This window comes from Dendrobates tinctorius, unplaced genomic scaffold (genome assembly GCF_039654945.1).
Source record: "Dendrobates tinctorius isolate UK_male_01 unplaced genomic scaffold, ASM3965494v1 ptg000011l, whole genome shotgun sequence".
Lineage (NCBI taxonomy): Eukaryota > Metazoa > Chordata > Amphibia > Anura > Dendrobatidae > Dendrobates > Dendrobates tinctorius.
The window spans coordinates 21908145-21925321 of record NW_027361679.1 but is presented as its reverse complement, the minus strand read 5'-3'; the positions used below and the strand labels follow the sequence as shown (position 1 = coordinate 21925321).

Here is a 17177-nt window from a genome sequence, read left to right as displayed (position 1 = left end):
GATAGAGGATAGATAGATAAATGAGATAGATAGATATGGTATAGATAGATAGATAGATAGGGGATAGATGGATAGATAGATAGATAGATAGATAGATATGGGACGTTAGATAGATAGATAGATAGATAGATAGATAGATAGATAGATCAATAGACAGATATGGGATAGATAGATATGGGATGTTAGATAGATAGATAGAACATACTTAGCAGTAATTAATCTCATAGGAGTGCTATGTACAATTCACATTTATACATAAAGTGTAAAGGCATATTATTTTCAGCAATATATAGTGCCACAGAAAAGTGCATACAGTGCAGTCATGTGCAAAAATTAGTTAAAAGCTCAATTAGTCATCATGTAATCAACTGTAAGTAGTTATAATGACGCATGCCTCACCCCATTCTTAACAGTGGTTATCTGCATCCTAAAGTATCAATTGTGCATCTCAGGAAACAAGTATATTGAAAGTATGTCGAGAGCTCACGCATGTGCAGTTGCATTCCAGTGGATGTCCAGCGCCATTTTTGACAGAGGAAGTCTCCGGCCCTCACGCAGAACCATCACATAGATAGATAGATTGCTCAGGTGTGATTTTGGTCCATTGTTCCACACAAACTCTTCGAATCCTGAGGGTTCCGTGAGCTCCTTCCATGAACTCTGAGCTTTAGTGCCTTCCATCAATTTTCTATTGTATTCAGATCAGGTAATTGGCTGGGCGGTTTTCGCAGCGCTATTTTCCTTCTCTGAAACTGAGAGTTTCCTTGGCAGTGTGTTTGGATCATTGTCTTGCTGAATTGTCCAATTTTGCTTAATCTTCATTATATTTGTAGATGAAGGCAGATTTTTAACAAGAATGTCTAGGTACATTTGGCCATTCATCCATCATTCAATTATATGGAGTTTGTCATTACAGTATGCTGAAAGAGCCCCACACCATGATGTTCCCACCTACAAACTTCGCTGTTGGTGTGGTGTTTTTGGGGTGATATGCAGTGCATTTTGGCCTCCAAACATAATGTATATTATGATACTCATAGAGTTCAATTTAGGTCTCATCTGATCAGACTATATTCTGCCAGTATTTCCCAGGTTTGTATAAATGTTGTTGTGCAAACTTTAAACACACTTGAACATGCTTTTTGTTCAGCAATGGAGTCTTGCATGGTGAGCATGCATACAGACCATAGAGGTTGAGTGCCTTACTTATAGTCTTGGAAACAATTGTACCTACTATTTCGAAGTCTTTCTGTAGCTCTAAACAGGTGTTCCTTGGCTCTTCTTCAACTCTTCTGATAATTCTTTTCATTCCTTTGTCTGAAATTTTGCAAGGAGAACATGGTCATGGTCAATTTTCAATTTATGATGAAACTATGTTCTTGTATCTTACAGATTATGGCCTCATCAGTGCTCACTGGAACATTCAGTAGTTTAGAAAGTCTTCTGTAACCAATGCTATCAGTATGCTTTGCAACAATAAGGTTGCAAAGGTTTTGAGACAGCTCACTTGTTTTTACCCATAAACAGATGTTTCTTGTGTGGCATCTGGGTAATGATGCACCTTTTTGTAGGCCATCATTTAAAACAGCTGATTATTTTTCACTAAGTGACAGGATTGCTTTCTACTTACTGATAGATTTCAGGTAGTGTCAAGACTTTTCATGGCTTTTTACACCTCTCATTATTACACATGACGTAATTTATGGACATCTATAATTTGATTGTTTTGTCTTTATGGATTGAATGGGTTGTTTCCAACATTTGGTGATAATGTCATGTCAATGGCAACTAGAAATATATTTACTAAGAAAATTGGTCTGGTCCATGTTCAATACTTATTTCATCTTCTGTAGATGTAGGATAGATACATATGTAATAGATATAGGTTAGATAGACAGATGGATATGGGGTAGATAGGTAGATATCAGGGAGATACATAGTCAGATAGATAGATGTGGAATAGATAGATTAAAAGAAAGATAATTGATATTGCTGGAGACTCACTGGTCCGCACTATGCTTGCACAGACAATAGAGATGTTCTGTGTCCAGTGCCCATATAATATACCAGGTATGCCCACATCAGCACAAAAGAATTGATATATCTGTTCTGTCTCTGTACTCTGAATCACTCTATTATTTCTGACGCTAAAAATATGTGATTTATGTTTTAGAATAGCATTGTTTAAGGGTTCTGTTTAACTTTTTAAATGAGCCTATTTTCATTACTTATGTGACACCTGCACTTTAATTGCCATCAATATGTTATATAATATTACTCTATGATCAATGTACACCTAATTGATGAATTTACAGCAACAAAAAATAGGATTACTAATGGCACTGTGACACTTTATAAAGATGTGCTTTGTAAATTTAAGCACAATATATATAATGATTTATATAATTTCACGACCAATACTATTAAAAATCTGTGATAATTGGTGCACTGTTGCAGGTTTTGCATTGGGTGCTACAAACTCAAAATGTTTACATTGCATCATGCTATGACATGACCAACTGAGCTTCAGAGAGGGCTAGGGTAGCAAGGAATTGCTGATGCAAAACAAAACACTGACCCAGTCCCATTTTCAGGTAGGACTGACCATGGAAGTTCAAATCTGTTTTACTCATCTCTAGGTCTATTGTACAATTTGTAACAGCATCCAATAAGTATAACTTACTGGGTCCTCACAATATGATGTGACAAGAAGCCTGGTAACTAGGCCTCAGTGGAGATGAGTGAGTCAATATACAAGACTTGGTCCAGCAGGGGGGTCCGTATTTCATGGTCGCTGAATTGGTGGTCTGTGAACTGCCTCTTACTAGCCGGCATCCATGACTTTACTTTTGATTAGCTAGCCTGGCATGACATCATCACTGCAACGTGAAATCCAAACAATGTCAAGCCTGGATGGCTAATCAAAAAGGAAGTGAGGATGCCAAGAGAGAGGAGGCACTTTCCGTAGCTCTCTTCTAGTAGCCATAGCATATTGACCAATGTTCTGCAAATTTATTTGCTCATTTCTATGCATAATGTGCCTGGTGCTACAACATCATGACATAATAAGGGCCTAGTAGTCGTAGCAGCTCTCATAATATTGCTGGAACAGGAGTAAATAGTGTTAGTGTTAGTTCTTTACTTGCAACTGGAAATAAGCATGGCCCAGTGTACAAATAGCAATCGAAGCGGCAAGAAATTGTCAGGGTTATTTCCTCACACATCCTAATCCATTTCTGAGTGAAGCTGCCAGATATTTGCCAGCAATGACAACTGTGCATTGAGGCTCAAGCCACTGGGGTTGGAACATAAAACCATAATTAGGTCATTTTAAGCATTTTTACCAGGAGGTGAAAAACAATGAACAGTATGTTGAACCCTTCTAAAACATATGCAAATACCACACACTGGTCTTTCTAGCTACACAGTCTATGTCTCATCACATTAGAGAACATCTCTTGCCATCTGGTTAAATGAAGGCATTGACTGGGAAGCTGATCAGAAGCACAGCAATAAAATCTAGACATATAAATTACAGTCAGGAAGGTACATAGATCCCATGTGAGACTGTTGATGCGATGTCTCCCCCAAGCTGTAGAATCTTTTGGCTTAAAGCTATAGTAGCCATTTACTAAAGATAGATTATTTGGCCACTTGGCTATTTTCCCTACCTTAGAATAAATGTGGATGCTCTGCTCAGCTTGCTGTGTACCTGTTCTTAATAGGGAAAGGGGAAAAAGCATCTACTGGGCACTAGGCACCTGCATTTCCAATGAGACACTGCCATATACATTACATTGGTCAGCCAGTGACCATCTAATGTATATAGACAGTTTTAAAAGCCAAAATCTCTTTTACTTCATTATTTTTATAATGCTAATGCCCTTTTACAACTGGATAAAATAACAGAAAAGAGGCAAAACCAGAAAAGTAGCTAAACCAAATTTCTGTAACATAGAAACCTGAATTTGTATGATGAATCAAGACTAAGTATATCATTTGGCGCAAATGTGTGATTTAAATAATACTATCATTAAAAGGGTATTCCCATCTTCAGGATCCTATCACAATATGTAGTAGGTGTAGTACTAATAATTAGAGTTGAGCGAAACGGGTCGAAAAAATTCAAAAGTCGCCGACTTTTGGCAAAGTCGGGTTTCATGAAACGAAACCCGACCCTAGGATGAGGTCGGACACGAGGTCGGCGACTTACGCGCCAAAGTCGCGTTTCAAAAGTTTGTTTTGCGCTCTTTTTCAGCCAATCAGGATCCACGGATACTGTGGGCAACGTGATGACATAGGCACGGGTCACCACCATCTTTCAGAAGGGCATGCAAGTGATTGGCTTGCTTTGGTGGGCGTCACAGGGGGTATAAAAGGGCGTGCACGCCGACCGCCATCTTACTTCTGCCGATCTTAGCATAGGGAGAGGTTGCTGCTGATTCTGTAGGGAGAGCGTTAGGCAGGGAAGAAGACAAAAAAACTGCTTCTGCTGCTAGCGATTTGGCCTGCACAACACACCAGTCACTGTGTGTGCAGTGCAAGGGGAGGCTATATAGTGGTGTATCAGTGGTGTTGGTTGTTGGGCTGCCTTCTAAGGCTTCCTGACAGGCTGGCATTGCTGTTTACCCACTGCTCCGCAAACTGCTTTTTTAAAAGCAATCCAATCTCCCTTATCCTCTAGTCACTTTGGTCACAGCTGCGCCATCGAGCCTGTCACATAGCGCTCAGATATTCATTGGGCCTCAAACTGCTTAAGCAATCCCAATTTTTTTTTTGTCCTGCTGAGAAGAAAAAAAAACTGCTTCTGCTGCTGATAGCAATTTGGCCTGCACAACACACCAGTCACTGTGTGTGCAGTGCAAGGGGAGGCTATATAGTGGTGTATCAGTGGTGTTGGTTGTTGGGCTGCCTTTTAAGGCTTCCTGACAGGCTGGCATTGCTGTTTACCCACTGCTCCGCAAACTGCTTTTTTAAAAGCAATCCAATCTCCCTTATCCTCTAGTCACTTTGGTCACAGCTGTGCCATCGAGCCTGTCACATAGCGCTCAGATATTCATTGGGCCTCACACAATCCAAAAGTGTCCAGTGTCCAAAAGTGTGTGCAGACATTCAAAATCTCACTTATCCTCTAGTCACTTAGGTCACAGCTGTGCCATCGAGCCTGTCACATAGCGCTCAGATATTCATTGGGCCTCACACAATCCAAAAGTGTCCAGTGTCCAAAAGTGTGTGCAGACATTCAAAATCTCACTTATCCGCTAGTCACTTAGGTCACAGCTGTGCCATCGAGCCTGTCACATAGCGCTCAGATATTCATTGGGCCTCACACAATCCAAAAGTGTCCAGTGTCCAAAAGTGTGTGCAGACATTCAAAATCTCACTTATCCTCTAGTCACTTAGGTCACAGCTGTGCCATCGAGCCTGTCACATAGCGCTCAGATATTCATTGGGCCTCACACAATCCAAAAGTGTCCAGTGTCCAAAAGTGTGTGCAGACATTCAAAATCTCACTTATCCTCTAGTCACTTAGGTCACAGCTGTGCCATCGAGCCTGTCACATAGCGCTCAGATATTCATTGGGCCTCACACAATCCAAAAGTGTCCAGTGTCCAAAAGTGTGTGCAGACATTCAAAATCTCACTTATCCTCTAGTCACTTAGGTCACAGCTGTGCCATCGAGCCTGTCACATAGCGCTCAGATATTCATTGGGCCTCACACAATCCAAAAGTGTCCAGTGTCCAAAAGTGTGTGCAGAGATTCAAAATCTCACTTATCCTCTAGTCACTTAGGTCACAGCTGTGCCATCGAGCCTGTCACATAGCGCTCAGATATTCATTGGGCCTCACACAATCCAAAAGTGTCCAGTGTCCAAAAGTGTGTGCAGACATTCAAAATCTCACTTATCCTCTAGTCACTTAGGTCACAGCTGTGCCATCGAGCCTGTCACATAGCGCTCAGATATTCATTGGGCCTCACACAATCCAAAAGTGTCCAGTGTCCAAAAGTGTGTGCAGACATTCAAAATCTCCCCTGTCCTATAGACACCTTGTACCTTGTTTTACATACTATATAGTTTGTTGGATTTTTTCTACATTTCTACCAAAAATGAGGAAGGTTGGTGGAAGAGGCCGTGGAATTGGGCGGGGGTTGGCAGCTGGTAATGATGGTGTTGGTGGTGGATCTGATGGTAGTGACAAGAGCAAAATAGGACCGAATGCAGGAGGTGTTGAGCCTGCGTCATCGTCTGGCTACATAAGGCCTCGAACGCTTAGTTTTCTAGGAGTTGGCAAACCGCTTTTAAAGCCAGAGCATCAGGAAAAAGTTTTGTCTTGCATTGCTGACTCAGCCTCCAGCTCTATCGCCTCCTCTTCTTCAGTTGTAAAAAGTAAAAGCACTGAGTCGTCATTGCAGGCTCATGTTCATGAACCACACCTTTCCTTGTGTCCTTCACCCCAACCAAGATTGAAGGATGACGCAGGCCATACTACTGATTACTCCATGGAGCTGTTTTCACATACCATGCCTGGATTATCAAGTGAAATGGTGAATTACCCAGGCCAAGATGAATCTGACATGGAGTGCACTGATGCACAGCCGCTGATGGATGATTCTGCTGGTACATTCACTCAGAGCACTACATTGTCCTCGCAGTGTACAGAGCCAGATTCTGACCCTGATGAGACTCAGGTGCCCCTTCCCGCACACTATACCACCATACACGGTGACACAGAGGAAGGTGCACATGACATAGAAGAGGAGGTGATGGATGACCCAGTTGTTGACCCAGATTGGCATCCATTGGGGTAAGAGGGTGCTGCTTCCAATAGCTCAGATGAGGAGCATCCACAGCAGACATCGACATCGCAACAGCTGTTATCTGGCAGGCCCATAGCACTCCAAAGACAGGTTCCAAACATCAAAAGAGTTGCTGGACAGCTTGTCCAGAGGGTCAAAAGATCACAGCGTGCTAGGCCGCAAAATGTCTGCCAAAGTAGGAAGAGTGCAGTGTGGCACTTTTTTGAACAAAATCCTCATGATCAGGCCAAGGTTATCTGTAAGAAGTGCGCAAGGACCTTTAGCCGAGGGAAAAATCTGAAAAATTTGAATACCAGTTGCATGCTTAGACATTTAACCAGCATGCACTTGCAAGCGTGGACACAACACCAAACCTCAAGTGCCACATGTGCAACTGATCACAACGAAGGTAGTCATCAACGCTACATTGTTTCCCCCACTGTAAGCCCACCGGTTAGCACAGCAGCAAATGTTTAGGTGTCGTTGCAAGGCCACAGCAGTCAGGGAATCCCACTGTTATATCAATGAAAGACTGATTCTAGGCCATCAGAAAGAACACCAACTCCATCACCATCATCAACCCTCTCTCAGTCCGCCCTGTCCACCGCTACTTCCACCATATGCAGCTCTCAAGTCCAGCTCACCCTCCCAGACACTATGAGTAGGTCAAGAAAGTACTCAGTCTCTCATCCGCGTACACTGGGTTTGAACGCCCACATTGCCAAACTAATCTCGTTTGAGATGATGCCCTTTCGGTTGGTGGAAAGCAAAGCTTTCCGCGAACTCATGGCCTATGCAGTACCACGCTATGACCTACCCAGTCGCCACTTCTTCTCTCGCAAAGCCATCCCAGCCCTTCACCATCATGTGAAAAACCGCATTGTCCATGCACTCAAGCAGTCAGTGAGCGGAAAGGTGCACCTCACAACTGATGCATGGTCCAGTCGGCATGGCCAGGGCCGTTACGTGTCCATCACTGCGCACTGGGTTAATGTGGTGGATGCAGGGTCCACAGGGGACAGCGGTGTTGGGACAGTGCTGCCTAGCCCACGGTATAGGAAACAGTTGGCTGTAGGCGTTCCACCCTCCTCCTCCTCCTGCTCCTCCTCCAGAAGCGAAAGCTCGTCCACAGAGCGCAGTCGTACGAGCACTCCATCTGCAGCTGCCACTGTTGCACACGATGTGTCCCCCTATCGAGCAGCTAGTGGAAAGCGTCAGCAGGCTGTGTTGCAGATGATGTGTTTGGGCGACAGACATACCGCCGAGGTGCTGGCCGAGTACTTGAAGTGACAAACTGAGTCATGGCTGGGCAGTGTACATCTTGAGGCAGGCAATGTAGTTAGTGATAACGGCCGTAATTTTGTGGCAGCCATAGCCCTTTCAAAACTCAGCCACATACCTTGCTTGGCTCACACCTTGAACCTGGTGGTGCAGTGCTTCCTCAAAAATTATCTGGAGTTAACAGCCCTGCTCCAGAAGGTGCGAAGACTGTGCGCGCACATCCGCCGGTCGCCTGTACACTCCGTTCGTATGCAGAAGCTGCAGCGATTGCTCCACCTTCCCAACCACCGCCTCATTATCGACATTGCAACAAGGTGGAACTCCACCCTGCACATGGTGGAGCGGCTGTGCGAGCAGAGGCAGGCCATAATGCATTTGTGGGAGGATACACAGCCAGGCACTTTGAGAGCAGACATGGAGTTGACAGGTGTGCAGTGGTCGAAGCTGAAAGACCTTTGTAAAGTCCTTCAGTGTTTTGAGGAATGCACACGGCTGGTAAGCGCAGACGACGCCATCCTAAGCATGAGCATCCCACTTATGCGTCTGCTCATGCAAACTTTGACGCACCTTAAGGAGCAGGCGTCTGCAGCCAATGTTGATGAGGAGGAAGAGGAGGAGGGAATCCTTGATGACATTCAGCCATTGTCTGCTCAGGGACCTCTCCTGGACGAGGTGGAGGAAGAAGAGGAGGAGGAGGATGATGATGGGGATGATTACTTAGGGGAGGAGGATGCATCTCGTGGGGCAAGTGAAAATGTTGGCGTGGCAAGGTCTGGTACAGGGTTTGTGCGTGACTGGAGGGATGTGGATTTGCCAGAAAGTGCTCCTCCACCCAGCACTCGCAGTGCATCATTGACACCGGGAACATTGGCCCACATGTCAGATTATGCCTTGCGGATCCTAAAAAGGGACCCCCGCATTCCCAAAATGATGAACGATGACGACTACTGGTTGGCCAGCATCCTGGATCCACGCTATAAAGGCAAATTACAAAACATCATGCCACAGGAGAACCTTGACCTAATATTGGCTAATAAACAAGCAACTCTGGTAAATCGGTTGCTTGAGGCATTCCCAGCACACAGCAGCGGTGATGGTTCTCACACGAGCCGTACGGGCCGGGGGCAGCTTGGCAGAGGTGTTAGTGGTGCACACAGCAGAAGTGGCGTTGGAGACAGGGGTTTCATGACAATGTTGTGGACTGATTTTTCAAATACCGCTCACACAACTGGTAATACTGCATCGATGGAAAGTGACAGGAGACAGCAGTTGTCAACTATGGTTACAAACTACTTTTCCTCCCATATCGATGTTCTCCCACACAGGTCATTCCCCTTTGACTATTGGGCCGCTAAACTGGACACCTGGCCTGAATTGGCCCAATATGCCTTACAGGAGCTCGCTTGCCCAGCTGCAAGTGTGCTATCGGAAAGAGTCTTCAGTGCAGCTGGATCAATCCTGACAGAAAAAAGGACCCGTCTGTCAACCCAAAATGTGGATGATCTAACCTTCATTAAAATGAACCACGCATGGGTTTCCAAGGATTTTGTCCCACCTTCCCCTGATGACACATAGGGTGACAGAAAAATGGCTTGCTTTGGTCCACCTCTTCCTGGTACTTCACCTATTTCGCCTTTTGCATCAGCTGAACGTCCAACATCAACATATGCCACTTTCTAAAACTCCCTAACTGTGCTGCCTCCCCCCCCATGGCCAGGGTCACCACCTAGCGCACGACACCGTGCGAGTGCCGTTGCCCTGGACAGGTGGGTAGGCCGACTCTTGGGCGCGGGCACTGGCACAGGGTCCCTCATAGTGCAATCAAGTGTCTCTGACGGTGGTGGTGCACACCCGCCGTCAGACACACCGCTGTACTATGAGGGGCCCAGTGCCAGTACCGACGCCCACAAGTGGGCCCCCCTTGCTTGGGCAGGGCCCCAGCATTTGCAATCTTTACCTCTCCCTGCTCCTCCGCTGTGTAATCTGGGCCGTCAAATCCATACTGTGCCTGACACCATCTGAGCCTGCCTCCTGATGTATAGACATATATTTTGAATGTGTACGCTATCCATACATGTTATCCGGGGATACGGTACCCTTTCTAACCTTTGTGCAATCACGTGCAATCCATACTGGGCCTAACACCGTCTGAGCCTGCCTCCTGAGACATATATTTTGAATGTGTACGCTATCCATACATGTTATCTGGGGATACGGTACCCTTTCTAACCTTTGTGCAATCACGTGCAATCCATACTGGGCCTAACACCGTCTGAGCCTGCCTCATGCTGTATAGACATATATTTTGAATGTGTACGCTATCCATACATGTTATCCGGTGATACGGTACCCTTTCTAACCTTTGTGCAATCACGTGCAATCCATACTGGGCCTAACACCGTCTGAGCCTGCCTCCTGAGACATATATTTTGAATGTGTACGCTATCCATACATGTTATCTGGGGATACGGTACCCTTTCTAACCTTTGTGCAATCACGTGCAATCCATACTGGGCCTAACACCGTCTGAGCCTGCCTCATGCTGTATAGACATATATTTTGAATGTGTACGCTATCCATACATGTTATCCGGTGATACGGTACCCTTTCTAACCTTTGTGCAATCACGTGCAATCCATACTGGGCCTAACACCGTCTGAGCCTGCCTCATGCTGTATAGACATATATTTTGAATGTGTACGCTATCCATACATGTTATCCGGTGATACGGTACCCTTTCTAACCTTTGTGCAATCACGTGCAATCCATACTGGGCCTAACACCGTCTGAGCCTGCCTCCTGAGACATATATTTTGAATGTGTACGCTATCCATACATGTTATCTGGGGATAAGGTACCCTTTCTCACCTTTGTGCAATCACGTGTAATCCATACTGGGCGTGAGAACGGCTGGCGAGCTGTTAAGCAAGCTACAGCACCTGTCCAGACAAGTACAGGGATTCCCTAGCGAGGAGACTTATTTGATTGTTTTCAATGTTGGGACAGCAATTTTTGGGGAGCACTATACTCTGGAGAATGATAGATGGGGCCCACCATACACTGGAACATTCCAAAGGTGGACATCAGACACTGGAGCAGCATTTACAGGGCCCATTATACACTAGAGCATTAGAAATCGGGCCCATTATGTTTGGAGCATTATTTGGGCCCATAAGACAGTGGAGCTTCATCCATGGGGACCAACATATACTGTAGCATTATGTGGAGCTCATCATATACTGTTTCAAACATTATATGGGACCAATGATTCTGTATGGAGAAATAGATGGGCCTCGTCATGAGATGTAAAAAGTGAGGTATTTTTCATTGGACTATACCGCTATTTCTCTGCCGTATCGGAGCATGATGAGTTGTGGTATGTGTTAAAGGGGCGCTCTTTCGCCCAGGGCACATGAAAACCTGGAGCCAGCCCTCCCCCCCACAGTTTGTAGCCAAATAACCCCCATTTTTCAGTGCGTAACTTGTATTATGAAGTTAATTAAGGTTGACAAGCATAAGAAAGAAGAATTGATGCTTTTGGCATTCAAATGGGCACTGTAGGTGTGTTTCCTGTCCTCCTCTCACGGCCGACTTTTATTCCCCATTGACTTACATTGGGTTTCGTGTTTCGGGACGACCCCGACTTTTCCCTATAATCGGACGATCTTGCTCGACCCGACTTTTGGAAAAGTCGGGTTTCACGAAACGAGACCCTAAAAAACCAAAAGTCGCTCAACTCTACTAATAATAATATTACCAAATTACAATTTACAGTTTAAAATGTAGTATAGTTTTTCTAATTTGATCTGTCTCTTTCTTCATGTGTAGGCATTGCAGGACCTTCGGTATCCATGGTTACGATATATATATATATTTATTATTGCTAAAGGCCATAACCATGGATACCTAAGGTTCTGCAATGCCTACACATGAGAAAAGAGACATAGGGAATCAGAAGAACTATGCTACATTTCTAATTGGAGGTATTTGCTAATATTAATATTATTATTACCCCTACTACATATTGGGATAGGATCTTGGAGATGGGAATGCCCCTTTAACGCTAATGTAAATGTATAGAATACTTATTTCATTAATGATCCAGTTTGATCATTACTTTAGATAAGGAGGGATATTTTTCTCTTCTATGACAAAATAGACTTATTCTTTTTTTAACTAGATAACTGGATCACGAGTGAAAAAAACAACATTGGTGAAAAGTATACTGATACTACTTCCCATTGCTGAGTTAAATTTGTTGGACAAGTCTTTACAACTATGCTATGTATCTAAGGCCTTTTTCGCATTTCCGTTTGTTGCCATCAGTCAAAATCCGCCGTTTTGCAAAGAAAACAGATCCGCCATTTTTTTTGGCGGATCTGTTTTTTTTCCCATTGACTTGCATTAGGCTTATGTATGCGTTTTTTTGCACATGCGTTTTTTTTTTTACCATTAGTTTAGACAATGGAATTTAGGGGTTTGGGTAAAGTTAGGGTTAGTTAAGGGGGTTTAGGGTTAGGGTTAGGGTCAGGGTTAGGGTTAGGGTTAGGGTTAAGTATGGTTTGGTTAAGGGTTAGGGTTAGGGTTAGGGTCAGGGTTAGGGTTAGGGTCAGGGTTAGGGTCAGGGTTAGGGTTAAGTATGGTTTGGTTAAGGGTTAGGGTCAGGGTTAGGGTTAGGGTTAGGGTCAGGGTTAGGGTTAGGATTAGGGTTAAGTATGGTTTAGTTAAGGGTTAGGGTTAGGGTCAGGGTTAGGGTCAGGGTTAGGGTTAGGGTTAGGGTCAGGGTTAGGGTCAGGGTTAGGGTTAAGTATGGTTTGGTTAAGGGTTAGGGTCAGGGTTAGGGTCAGGGTTAGGGTTAGGGTTAGGGTTAGGGTTAAGGTTAGTTAGGGTTTGGGTTAGGGTTAAGTATGGTTTGGTTAAGGGTTAGGGTTAGGGTTAGGGTTAGGGTCAGGGTTAGGGTTAGGGTTAGGGTCAGGGTTAGGGTTAGGGTTAGGGTTAGGGTCAGGGTTAGGGTTAGGGTTAGGGTTAGGGTCAGGGTTAGGGTTAGTAAAGTCATGGTTTGGGTTAGTGTGAGGGGCCACCTAATGTTGGAAAAAAACGCAAACGCGGTAAAAACGCACTAAAAACGCATACAAACGCATAAAAATGCTGCGTTTTTTTCATGCATGCTCATAAAAATGCTTGAAAAAAACGCAGCAGTTGTATGCTTTTGTATGCGTTTTTCAATGCATTTTTTTGCGGGAAAAACACGCTGCAAAAAAAAGCAAGTGTGAAACAGGCCTTAGCGGCGGATTTTGATGGATAGTCATCCGTTGGATCCAGTTTTTGATGGATCCGCCATAATTTTGGCGTCTGCTGACTTGAGTTGATGGACAATGAAACGTTTTTTGGCTGCGTCAAAATAGCGGATAGCAATGGATCCGCAGCTATCCGTCATTCGTTATAATGGTCGCCCATCGGCGGCGGATCCGTTGCCAACCGTTTTTGATGGAATCCGGCAACGGATCCGCTTTTTGACATTGAGCATGTCCGGAAGATTTTTCTTGCCAGAAATTTAACCCCAAACTCTGTTCTGGCGGCGGAAAATGTCTCTCTCTCTCTCCTTTTCCACAGTCATGTCACTTTAAATTTCATCACCTTGGCACCAAAAACGGATCCGTCAAAAAAACGGATCCTGTGACATCCACTCTGGCGGATTTTGACTGACATCAAAAAACTGAAGTGTGAAACAGGCCTAAGCTTACAAATTCAACTGTGTTGCGTCTTATTTTTTCTTTCTATTGTCCTAATTTTTTGGCAAACTTTGGTTAAAGTTTTTCTCTTTAAAGTAATACAATGCAGGATAACTTCGTTCTGCTTTATATTTAAGGCCCCTTTACATTTAGCAGTGCACCAGCGATCCTGACAACGATACGACCCAGTCAGGATTGCTGGTGCATCGCTAAATGGTCACTAGTGAGCTGCCAAACAGGCAGATCTCACAGCGATGCAGCGGCGCAGCAGCGGTCGTTACTTACCTTTCAGACGCGGCGATCCTCCCACCCGCGTCCACGTGTCGCTCGTCAGCGCCAGCAGGAAGCGCCTGACGAGAAATGGAGCTGCACGATCTCGCGTGATCAGCGACAGACAGCAGGGGAGCCGGTCGGAGGTAAGTATCACACATAGCGATATCGCTAGCAATATTGCTGCTGCGTCACAAAATCGGTGACACTTTAGTGATATCGCTAGCTATATCACTATGTATAAAGGGCCCTTTAGCATCAGATGTATAGCTATAAGAGGAAAACATGGATGCTTACTGCTAATCGGTGTTAGAAGATGGCTTTGCCTTAGGCTAGGATCACACAAGCTTATAGTCTCTCATCCAAGAGGATTAGATCAATTATACAAATCACGCTCTGATCAGACTCTGACCAGAGTTTGATCACAGTGCCATCATAGTGGGATCTGATTGTCTCGGATTAGGAGAACATAGAAAAAAAACAATTCTCCAAATTCTCCATTATGTTAGTCCATGTTATCTGAGTGCAGACCGATGTTTTTCACTAACTCATTGACTTGCATGACTGAGTGCGATCCCAATATTGAATCAAACTCAGGCATGCAGCATTTTTTTCCTCGGACAGGCTCTGTCTATGGCCCCATAGAATGAGATTGGTCTAAGTGCGAACTGATATATTGTAGGATAGCCTTGGACTGTAAATACTGCCATGTATATGAGCCCTTAGCCAGGGTAATTAAAAATGAGGCTAGGACAATAAACGGAACCTTGACCCTAAGTGTAGAGAAAATCTAGTTATGGCTCAGAATTGTAGCATTTTGCTAAGTTTCAGTATTGTAGTGTTCGTCTTAATCATAGAATTATTGAATCATAGAGTTGGAAAGGACCTCCTGGGCCATGTGGTCCAAACCCCTGCTCAAAGCAGGATTCGCCAAATCATCCCAGACAGATGTCTGTCCAGCCTCTGTTTGAAGACTTCTATTGAAGGAGAGCTCCACACTTCTCGTGGCAGCCTGTTCCACTCATTGATCACTCTAACTGTCAAAAAGCTATTTCTAATATCTAGTTTGTGTCTCCTCCCATTCAGTTTCATCCCATTGCTTCTAGTCTTTCCTTGTGCAAACGAGAATAAAGATGATCCTTCTACAATGTGACAGCCCTTGAGATATTTGTAGGCAGCTATTAAGTCTCCTCTCAGACTTCTCTTTTGCAAGCTAAAGATTCCCAAATCATGCAACCTTTCATCATAAGACAGGGTTTGCAGACCGGTCACCATTCTGGTCGCTCTTTTCTGAACTTGCTCCAGTTGGTTGATGTCTTTTTTAAAATGTGGTGCCCAAAACTGGACACAGTATTCCAGATGAGGTCTGACCAAAGAGGAGTAGAGGGCAATAATGACTTCACGTGATCTAGACTGTATGCTTCTGTTAATACATCCTAGCATTGCATTTGCCTTTTTTGCTGCTGCATCACACTGTTGACTCATATTTAGTCTGTGATCTATTAGTATACCCAAGTCTTTTTCACATGTGCTGTTGCTTAGCCATATTCCTCCCATTCTGTATATGCTTTTTTCATTTTATTGCCCAGATGCAGTACTTTGCATTTGCCCTGTTAAAAACCATTCTGTTAGTTGCTGCCCACTGCTCCAGTTTATTTATATATTTTTGAATCCTCTCTCTCTCTTCTCTAGTATATGCTATCCCTCCTACCTTTGTGTCATCAGCAAATTTAATCAGTTTACCCTCAATTCCTTCATCTAAATCGTTGATAAAGATGTTAAACAATACAGGGCCCAGGACAGAGCCCTGTGGTACCCCACTTGAGACATTCTTCCAACTGGATGTGCAGCCATTTACGACCACTCTTTGGGTCCGATCACTAAGCTAGTTATGAATCCACCTAACAGTTGCCTTGTCCATTCCATACCTAGTCATGTTTTCAATAAGGATTGTGTGAGACACATTGTCAGATGCTTTGATGAAGTCAAGATATGCTATATCTACAGCATTTCCCTGATCCATCCAATCAGTGATTCCGTCATAGAAGGAAATTAAGTTAGTCTGACATGACTTATTAGTTACAAACCCATGCTGACTCTGTTTAATCACTTCATTCTTATCCAGGTACTGACATACATGTTGTTGTTTAATAATTTGTTGAAAGATCTTTCCTGGTATAGAAGTTTGACTCACTGGCCTATAGTTGCCTGGGTCCACCTTCTTCGCCTTTTTTGAAGATAGGAACAACATTTGCTCTTCCCCAGTCTTCTGGGACTTCTCCTGTTCTCCAAGAATTTTCAAACATTATGGAGAGGGGTTCAAAAATTTCTTCTGCTATCTCCTTCAATACTCTGGGGTTTAATTCATCTGGACCTGGAGAAGTGTTTCCTTGCTATCTTTCTGTTTATAGATATCCTGGATTCTTCTATTCCCTTAATAGGACAGTGAAGAACAGTTAATGTTACATTTCCTTTCTGAAAGAAAACAGATGCAAATTAGGAATTTAAAAGTTCGGCCTTCTCAACATCCTGTCTTACCATTTCATCATTTTCATCCTGTAAAAATCATATAGCATCTTTGACTTTTCTTTTACTTTTGACATATCCCCAAAATCCTTTATTATTGCTTTTGACGTCTCTTGCAAGCCTCAATTCATTGTCAGCTTTAGATAATCTGATTTGTGCCCTGCAGGTTCTGCAGACAGCATTATATTTTTCTTTTGATATGCCTCCCTCTTTCCATTTTATAAACATTTATTTCTTCCTTTTTAGCATGTGCTTAAGTTCTGTGTTCATCCATCCTGGTTTCCTTAAATGCTTCCTATTCTTCCCTCTTTTCAGAATTGTTAACAATTGTGCTTTGAGAATTTCATTTTACAAGATTTCCCATTCTTCCTGGACATTTTTGTCTTTAAGGATATCCAGCCTTTGGATCCCTCCAATTCTCTTTCTGAGTCCCTTAAAATCTGCCTTTCTGAAATCTAACCTTGACGTCTGAGTCTTCACAGGTCTTCCTCCTCTAGTTATCCAAAATTCTAAAATAGCATGGTGGCTACCTCCTAGGGTCCCAGCCACATTTACCTCCTCAACCATTT

General features: G+C 43.8%; 1 protein-coding gene and 1 long non-coding RNA gene across 8 annotated transcripts in view; one reads left to right on the top strand and one right to left on the bottom strand.

The window, feature by feature from the left end:
- Positions 1-17177, top strand: part of CCSER1 (coiled-coil serine rich protein 1) — a 1553450-nt gene that overhangs the window by 750086 nt on the left and 786187 nt on the right. The gene's annotated exons all lie outside the window — the stretch shown is intronic.
- LOC141101186 (uncharacterized) overlaps positions 1-17177 on the bottom strand; it is a 195790-nt gene that overhangs the window by 3512 nt on the left and 175101 nt on the right. Inside the window, exon 3 of the long non-coding RNA XR_012234908.1 lies at positions 1235-1317. This is a non-coding gene — a long non-coding RNA (uncharacterized lncRNA). The remainder of the gene's footprint in view (positions 1-1234; positions 1318-17177) is intronic.